Source organism: Marmota marmota, unplaced genomic scaffold (genome assembly GCF_001458135.2).
Source record: "Marmota marmota marmota unplaced genomic scaffold, marMar, whole genome shotgun sequence".
Lineage (NCBI taxonomy): Eukaryota > Metazoa > Chordata > Mammalia > Rodentia > Sciuridae > Marmota > Marmota marmota.
In genome coordinates this window covers 8,912,347-8,922,542 of record NW_025999880.1, presented here as the reverse complement: position 1 = coordinate 8,922,542, position 10,196 = coordinate 8,912,347, and positions in this window count along the sequence as shown.

The window sequence follows — 10,196 nt, the reverse complement described above, 5'->3', positions numbered from 1 at the left end:
CCTTTAATGTTATGAATATGCTAATTTTGCTATAAAATCAAGCGAGGAAACCTAATTTTATGTTTAAAAATAAATGTGCAAAACAAATCTGTTGAAACATACAAATACAACTGGATAACTAGTGGAATATTTTGCATAGTAAGGATACCTTCTGAGACCAAGGTTCATATTCCTGTAAAATGCATACTATAAATTGTATTAGGTAACTGCATTAAGTAACTGTATAAGGAAGATCAGGTCATAAGTTTTCAGCTGATGTACATTAATCTCTGCATACCCCAGTGTTACATTTCTGAATTCTAAGTAATTTGACACTCCATCACACACACACACACACACAAATTCCTAAATCCTTATACTTGAGTTTTACTCTTCAACCTTTCTCTGGATGAGAAGGAAAACCCAAGTAGTATAGTAACTTCAAAGTTATTATGCTTGAAATAGCATAATTAAGTGATGAAATATTTGAGGAAGTATATAAAGCTGTGAATAACCTCACATTGTGACTTGCTATAATATAGTGATATAAAGTATTATTTTGTAACTATGTATGCTTGCTTAACAGCACATAGTCTTGATTTGGATAGAATAGGGACCTTTTTAGTGTATTTGCCACAGTATTTATTAAGTCATCTGTTACATGTTGTGTGACTCATTTTCCTTTCAGAATGTTAGGAATTAACTCTTATTTTCTTCTCTCTAGTCATATTTAATCCCTTAGTCTCCCTCTTCTTACCTTCCATTTTATGTCCTTCTATTGATGTTATCTGTGTGTGTGTGTGTGTGTGTGTGTGTCCAAACTACTTTGCTCTGATTGGATCCTTCAGGTCTCACAGGGAATTGTTGGTCTCACAGGGAATTGTTGGTATCAGTGATATATTTCACTCTCTGATCATGGGAGTCAGGTTTGATTTCCCTATGTTTTCTTCTTCCAAGTGCCAATTGAGTTTCCTTAAAGCTGGAAGATAATGATACTGCAAGATGAAAGTATTCTTGTCCTTGAGTCCCAAGTTGTAGGAAAGATTCTTATAGGATAGTTAGAAGTAAGAGCTCCATAACCTGCACTCAATATAAAGTGACATATAGACATGTGTTGGTTGAATACAATGAAACACTTTTTTTGTTAGAGCAAATTACCCATTTAATAATCTCCTTCTCTCTCTTTTTCTCACCTTTTTATTGGATCATGTTAGTTATACTTAACATTAGGATTTATTTTGACATAATTACAAATGCATGGAATATGACTTTCTCCAAGTAAGTCCCAGTACTTTCCCTTCCTCTTTCTTTTCTACCTCCCTCTATTTTCTTTCCTCTACTGATTTTTCTATTTTCTCTATTTTTTTTTATAAAGTTAGTGTCTTGTGGATATACGTAATGTTGAGATTCACTGTAGCATATGAATACATGTAGATTGGAAGTTAGCTCAGATTCATACCACTGATTTTACCTTATCCTGTCCTTTCTCCCTCCCACTTAATTTCCTTGTTCTACTTCCCGTTTATTCTTTTAGTTTGATAGAATCCTTCCACCCCCCTGCAATTTATTTAGGAAGGAACATTGTCAAATTCATTTTGTGAATCCAGTATAACCCTGATACCAAACCCAAGGCATCAAGGAAAGAAAACTTTAGGCCAATATTCTTGATGAACACAGATGTAAAAATTCATAATAAAACATTGGCAAACCATGTATAAAATCACATTTAAAAAGAGTACATTATGATCAAGTGGGATTCATCCCAGAGATCCAAGTTTGGTTCAACATACACAAATCAACAAATGTAATTCATCACATAAATAGAGTTAAGGACAAGAATCACATGATTAGATCAATAGACATAGAAAAGAGTTTGACAAAACGTAGCACCCATTTATGTTTAAAAGGCTAGGGAAGCTAAGAACAGAAGGAACTTAACCTCAACATTGTAAAGGCTATATATGATAAACCCGAGGACAACTTTTAAACTATTGATTATTCTTTTGGTGGATTAGGTACTACATCAGAGCCACAGAGGTAAGACTCTGTCAACAAGAAGCTCACAAGATAATATGGAGTAAAGGATAAAAGTCAACAATTACAATGCGTTTTGATGAATGCTGTTCTGGGGTTATCTTTAAAGACCCCATGACATGAAGGACTCTAGGAGAGCCATCCTAAGATCAGAAATAGCAAGTGTTCCTCAGGGTTTCCACTGATATACCTCAGAGATCACGTGAATGTGTGAGTCAGTTTATCTTCACTGTGCACACAACAATTGACAAGAACGACTTTGAGGGGGAAAGTTTGACTTTGGCTCATTGGTTCAGAGGGTCGGTCCTGGTCTGGAGGCTCTGAGGCAGAGCCTCTCAAGTTGAGAGAAGAAAGCTGCTAAGATCATGATAACTGGGAAGCAGAGGGGAAGACACAGGAAGGGGCCAGGGACACATACAGTACCCTCGACCTTACCACAGTTGATCTACTCCCTCTAGCCAAGCCCCATCTGCCCATAGTGTTCACCATCTTCTTGTTGATCCACTCAAATTATTAATTCAACAAATGGATTAATACACCCATGAGGTCAGAACCCTCATGATGGAATCATTTCACCTCTGAGCATTGCTGCATTGCCCAATGTGTGAGCTTTCGTGGGGCATTCCAGATGCAAACCCTAACAGAGATCTTCCAGTCATTCAACTCTCTACATTGAATGAATCATTCCATCCTTTCATTTTTATCTTCTTAATGCCTGTTGGATCCATCCATCATTTTTCATTCCACCTCCTTAGAACTTAAGGAGGATCACCAACATCTCCCATCTCCATGACAATGACAGCTTGTACCTGGACTTGAAGTTCATTACCCCCCCACAACCATCTTCCATACAGTAGATAGAGCTATCTTACTATAATAATCTCCCTTCCATGGATAAAACTCTTTGATGATTGATCATTTCTGTGAAGTTTTAAAAAGAAGTCCAGACTCCTCAGTGTGGTATATAGTGTGGTGTGCTGTGACATTGGCTCACCTCACAGATGCCAATGGCCACCTCACAATGTATGGTTGAAACATACTAATTCTCTGCCTAATCCTGAAATACCAGTTATGATAACATATTGTCTGTAATTTGTCTATGTATCTGATGCAAATAAAATACAACCACAAAGAACTTCCAAATAGATGGTGTGCAGAGAAAATGAATGCAGTTGAGATCTATGCCATGGAAGGCCTTGCAAACCATATTACAGAGTCTAGACATCTGAGTCAATTTTCAGAATAATCCCTAGGATTGTTACACGTCAGCATTAATCCCAAGTGAATTATTGATTGTTATAGACAATTCTGTCAAAATGCGTCCTTGGGTTTTTGATTCAGTTATCTTCAGGCCTAGTCTTTAGAAACTGATTTTTTTTATTATTATAAATCCTAAAGAAAATGTAATAAAGGAAATTGGAAATTCATACCTATTTCTCTCTAACTCCTGCCTAACTTCTTATTCCCTAAGAGAGAGGGAGCTGCTAACAAATTAGTGGGGATCTAAGATGCTGACTGTGTCTTATTGGCAAGAGGGCAGTTTTGCTGTGTCTTAATGGTGGAGGTCCTCTCTTGGACTTGCCCTTGGTTGTGCTGGGTGAGTGCATTGGCAGCTGCATTCTCTGTAGTCTTTGCTGAGTTGAGCCCCTTCCCTCCTGTATTTATTTTCTCAGTGTTGCTATTTAGACTACCAAGTTTCTCGTGGGCATGATGGTATGGCAGGTGGTATAATATATACTTGATTTTTTTTTCTTTTAAATGCTGTCTTGACCTAGTTTTGAGGTTTTAGTTTCTTGTTTGAACAGCTAATTAAATCCACATCCCAGCTACTTCCTTTCTTGGGTTCCAACACACTAGGGCTACTATGTACCTGCCTGCCCTAGTGGCTGCAGGGCCATGTACTAGAGAGGGACAGACCCTAGGCACCAGAAACCCCCACTCCCAAAATTTTTCAAATTAGCCACTCTGCAGGGAGCTCATGAACTCTAACTGTACCCCAGTTGCTATAAAAAAAAAATCGTCTTCTACAGCTGCAGCTTGCTGCTATTTTGTCCCTGAGAGAACCTTCTGTGTCCCTGTCTGGCAGCCTTCTCACATTCAGAACTGTAAGTAGCAAAATAGTCTGACTTTCATCTATCAGTGTCCTTGAGTTGTATCTTTCAATCAGAAAAAAAAGAAATTGAATTTTATAAAACAGATGGTAAGAGAATAGAAGGTGTGATTATCTTATATTCAAGATTAATGTTCTAACTCAACTTTTACAAAGTCTACACAGGCATTCCTGAGGGTTCGTGAGGTTTATATTTTGTGTTTTTTGTTTCTTGTATGATTTTCCTTCCTTATATATAGTTTCTACAATAATCTCAACAGAGATTTAAAAAGCAAAGTCACCATAAAAAGGCAGAAAAGTATTCTAGTTTTTCTGTTTCCTTAGTGATAACATTATTAAGTATCAAGAGGTTTACCATCCGCCCTGGGACAGGAATATAGGGCGGGTGGCTTAGTAGGTGTATGCCTTAGCATAAACAATTGGGGACAAAGCAGGATGCAGAAAAATTAAGACACTGTAGGATTCTGGTAGCTAGTGTAGACATGGGATTATGAGGCATTTTTTGCTTTTATAGTTTATCACTTTGTTCAGCTGAGTCTAAAAAAAGGATATATGGTTCTGTTACAGCAGAAATAGGTAATTAGTTAAGACTATCATTGGAATACAGAAGGTTAGGCAAAACCCATGGAGTTTCAGGTAATATTTGGAAGTAACTATATAAAGGTTCATGTTGCTTCACTTTGGGGCTCGGAGACAATTCCAGAAACATGTATGCAGTGTGAAATAAGCACTGAGTTTCTTTAACATCTGAATGGTAACTCAGTCACTAACTGAAAATGGTTCACGATGTATTGGTATTATCTCAATTATATGTGATGAGTGGATAATGTGATTGATTTCTACAGTATCCTAGGTACTAAATGATGGTATACCATATCTACGTCAGTGAGTGAGGAGCCAGAAAATTCTCCAGAGAAGAACAATAAGTATTTTGCTTTGAATTATGGCTTTACAATGTCATTAGCTCAGGTCTGGAAAGAAATTGAACTGTGAAATAGAAATGTAAAGATCAGAAGCTGAATGGAAGAATTCTATAGAGTTCTGAGGAATGTTTTATCCTAGAAGGTCAATTTCTGTAGCACAATGTTAATAGAGTCTTTCATATGTAAAAAACTGGAGAGAGAAAATTAGGGAAAAAGTCTCTTGAGTATAGGTAATAGTGTTTTTCTCCTTTTTAAACATTTATTGAACTTTAATTTCATACTGTATCCCATTTGAAAATTATAATAATCCTACTTATTTTTTTTTTGCTATTTTTCAAGAAGAAAAATGTTTATTCAGTGAGGTTAAAGAACTTTGTTAGATTTGTTCTGTGTGGACTGTTCATGAGACAGAATCAAAACTGAATTCTCCCAAGCCAGTGCAGTTTCTATGACATCATGCTATCATTAAAGATATGAGGTTATTTCACAACAATTTTACTTAGAGAAGGAACTGAAAGTAACAGGAGGAACAGAGAAGTGTGGAAGTTTATTCTACATGAGTTCCCATTTCTATACTACGATATTCAGGATCCGAACTATGACCCAGTGGGTTGTGTTATATTGGCTGCCATTTGTAACCCTTTAACTTTTACAAAAGTTGTGCCTGTCATGTTCTATAAGAGAAACCCAGGAGAGGAGACTTTGCTGTGAGTCAGGAGTTTACATTTGTGATCCCAGAAGTGGAAGTTTTCCAAAGAACTACCAAGGATGGTAACATTCAGAAGCAAAGCCTGAGGCGGCTGATCCAGTCTTTCCAATTGGCAAATCTCTTCTCAATCCGCCTTCCTCAGGACTCTGGATAATGAACCTATTTTAAAAATAAAGATTTCTCCACATGGGACTCTTATAGGCCTTCTCCATTTTCATCTTTCATTCTTGTCTGCCTTTCTAGAATAGCATTCATAATTTTGTGACTGAACTTTGGGAGCTTTAGTAAAATTATGACAGTTCTTCGAGTTTTATCAAATCAAAGTGGCCGGAAGAGGATGTGTTGGACATGACTAAGGAAGGTAAATTTAGTGATTCAGAAATACAAACAAATTTAGTCTCTACAGCATTTTAATTAAATCATACTTCTAATGAGACTTTTTCTTGACTTTAAGAAGCAGTTTAATGACTTTATTTAAATATTTTGAGTGAAAGTAGAAGTGATATCAATGAATTAAATATTAACTTTCACTTAAAATGAATTCTTCAAAATGATGCTTAGAATATTTTAATAAAATGCTATATTCAAATAATTGAAATGAGCTTCAGGTAGGTCTTAATGTACTTATGAGCTAAGAACATAAGTCTATAATTGACTTATAAATGCTAACAAAACTGTGGAAAATTCATGTCTGAGGAATATCAATTTAAAAATTTTTCATAATTTCACTCCCTATCAATCATAATTTTGATAATTCTACAAATCTCATAAAAATAGAACTATTATTTAAATGTTTACAAAAACACAAAGGTGGATCAAGCAAGACCCATAGATGTTCAATGACTGTTATACTGTACATCTCAGTGTTATAATAGTGGCTGGTGGCATTTTAATTTGTTAGATGAAGACTTAGTAATCACACCACCATGGAACTAATAACAATAATAATAATGATGAAAATGCAAACAACAACTACAATAAAAAATAACCTTGCACCTATTAGAATAACAACTTTAAGAAAATCTAGAGATAAACACAACACGTTATTAAGACTGTGGAGAGCTGGCACAGTGGTGCATGCCTGTAACCTCAGTGGCTCAGGAGGATCACAAATTCAAAGCCAGCCTCAGCAACATAGTGAGGTCCTAAGCAACTTAGCAAGATGCTGCCTCTAAACAAAATATAAAAAGGGCTGAGGATGTGGCTTAGTGGATAAGTGTCACTGGATTCAATCCTGAGTACCCCAAAAAAAAGAAGAAAAAGGAGGAGGAGGAGTAGGGTAGGGGGAAGAAGGAGAAGGAGGAGGAGAAGAAGAAGAAGAAACCTTTGAACATTGTTGAAGGGAACATATATTGTTAATAACCATTATGGAAAACAGAATAGATATTCCTCAGCAAATGAAAAATATAACTGCTAGTGAGATCCAATAATCCACTTCTGGGTATATATGTAAAGAAATTGAAAGCAGTATCTCAAAGGCATAAATGTACTTCCATGTTGATTGCAGCATTATTTATAGTAGGAAACATAGAAACCATTTAAGAACAAATAAGATAAGATACAAATAGGATAATAACAAATTAAGGAAATGCACACACATACACACAATAGCATATTAGTCAGTCTTTAAAAAGAAGGTGATTCTGCATTTACAACAATATGGGTGAACCTAAAGGACTTCATTCTATGCAAAATAAAGCAGACCCAGCAAGGTAAATACTGCATAGCATCACTTATATTTGGAATCTAAGTGAAAAAAGATGAACTTAGAGTAACAAACAGTAGAATAGTGGTTCTGGAGATGAAGCAGTGGGAAAAGGGGGGATTACTTCTCAAAGGGTATAGACTTTCAGTTATAAGATGAATAATTATTTATTATTTAGTCACCATGCTATACATGAGAACTTATTATTAATTAAAAGTTAATAGCAATGTATTGTGTATTGGAAATTTGCTGAGAGTTGATCTCAAGTATTCTTAACACACACAAATGATGAAAAAAACACACAAAAAACATAAACTATGTGAGATGATATTATATTAATTAGCTTGATTTTGGCGATTTTCTCACAAAGTGTGTGAGTGTGTTTATGTGTGTATATAAAAAAAAAACATGAGTTGATCACCTTAAATGAATTCCATATAACTTATACCTCATTAAAACTGAGAAAAAATGGAGCATTACCTTTACAAAACTTCTTTGTCTATACAAGATTGGCATGAATGCTTTCATTTATTCCGTTAACGTGTCCATCTGTTGTTTACATTTCAATTATAGTCATCATAAAAATGAAATAATGTTTCGCATTTCCAAATGGATGTGCCTTAGATTAGGCAAGTAGGATGTATAAAGAACACCATGTAGAGATTTAGAGTCAAAAACATTTCCAAAATTTTGTCCATGTATTTTCCAGCTCGACATCTTTGTCCGTATGAATTCTGTGTTCCTATTCTAGGCAGGTGTATCCAAGAACATGTATTCCTAGTCTCCTCCACAAATGTAAATAGGTTAACAAATGTTCCCAAGACATGACCTCACTGATTGTCTCAGTGCTTTTGCCTGGAAAATTCTTCTTTACTGGAGAGACTACTCAATCATTATCTTTACCAGGTGTCACTATCTTTTATTTTATTTATTTTTTTTCAGTTATTGAATTTTAATTATACAAAATCCTGGGTTTCATTGTAGCATATTTCTACATGTAAATAACATAGTTCAATCTCATCTACCTCACCTCTTACCTTCCCTGATCCTCCACTCTTTGTTCTCCCTATTTTCCCATCCTTTTCTTTAATAGTCTCCCTGCTAAATTCATGTGGCCCCCTTCCCCAGTGACCACATATGAGGAAAGACTGCAACACTGTCTTTCTGTGTCCTGCTTATTTCTCATAACACCATTCCATTCATTTGACCTCAAAGGACATGATTATTTTTGTGTGTGTGGTTGAATAATACTCCATTGTGTACACACACCACATATTGTTTATCCATTCATTGGCTGACAGGCAACTAAGCTAATTGGATAACTGCTTTTGTGAACTGGGCTGCAATAAGCTTGTGTAGGAAAATCTCCCTACAGCATGCTGTCTTCATTGCCATTAGGAAGGTATCAAGGATTGGAACAGCTGGAGGACATGGTAAGTTCTATCTTCTTTTTGAGAAACCTCCATCCTATTTCCATACTGACTGTTCTAATTTACATTCCTACCAACAGGATTTAAGGGTTCCTCTTCTCTGCAGTCTCACCATCATTTATTGTTTTTTTCTATTCTTGATGATATCCTGGGGGGTCAGAATCTCAGTGTAGTTTTGATTTGCATTTCCCTAATGGCTAAATATGTTGAACATTTTTTGCATATATTTATTGACCATTTGTACTACTTCTTCAAGAAGTGTCTGTTCAATTAATTTGTCCATTTATTGATTCCATTGTTTGTTTTTTAAGGTGTTCACATTTTTGAGTTCCTTGTATAGTCTAGCTATTTATTCTGTCAGAAAAGTAGCAGGCAAAAATATTTAAAATTACATAGGCTGCCTTCACTCTTAATTGTTTTCTTTGCTAGGCAAATGTTTTGTTTTTCACTTTTTAAATTTGTTCTTTTTAGATATACATGACAGTGGAATGTATTTTGACATACTATACATGCATGGAGCATAACTGATTCTAATTAGGATCCCATTCTTGTGATTGTATGTGATATGGAGTTTCACTGGTTGTGTATTCATATGTGAACATAAAAAAAGTTAAGATCATTCTACTGTCTTTCATATTTCCATCACCCCTCCCTTCCTTTCATTCCCCTTTGTCTAATTCAGTGAACCTGTATTCTTCACTCCCTGCCCCTTATTGTGTGTTAGCATCCATATGTCAGAAAGAACCTTCGGCCTTTGGTTTTTTGGATTGGCTTATTTCACTTCCAATGATAGTCTCAAGTTCCAACCATTTACTGGCAAATGGCCTAATTTCATTCTTCTTTATGGCTGACTAACCTTCCCTTGTGTATATATACCACATTTCCTTTATCCATTCATCTGTTGAAGGGCACCTAGTTTAGTTCCAAAACTAAGCTATTGTGAATTGAGTTGCTATAAACATTGATGTGGCTATGCAGACGACTTTTAATTTGATGCAGTCCCTTTTGTCTATTCTTACTATTTTATTAGCTATTACAGTTCTACTCAGGAACTTATAGCCTGTGCCAATGTCTTCAAGTGTTTTTCATATTTTCTTTTTTTTTTCACTTTTTATTTTTTTATTGGTTGTTCAAAACATTACAAAGCTCTTGACATATCATATTTCATACATTTGATTCAAGTGGGTTTTGAACTCCCAATTTTACCCCAAATACAGATTGCAGAATCACATCGGTTACACATCTACATTTTTACATAATGCCCTATTAGTAACTGTTGTATTCTGCTACCTTTCCTATCCTCTAC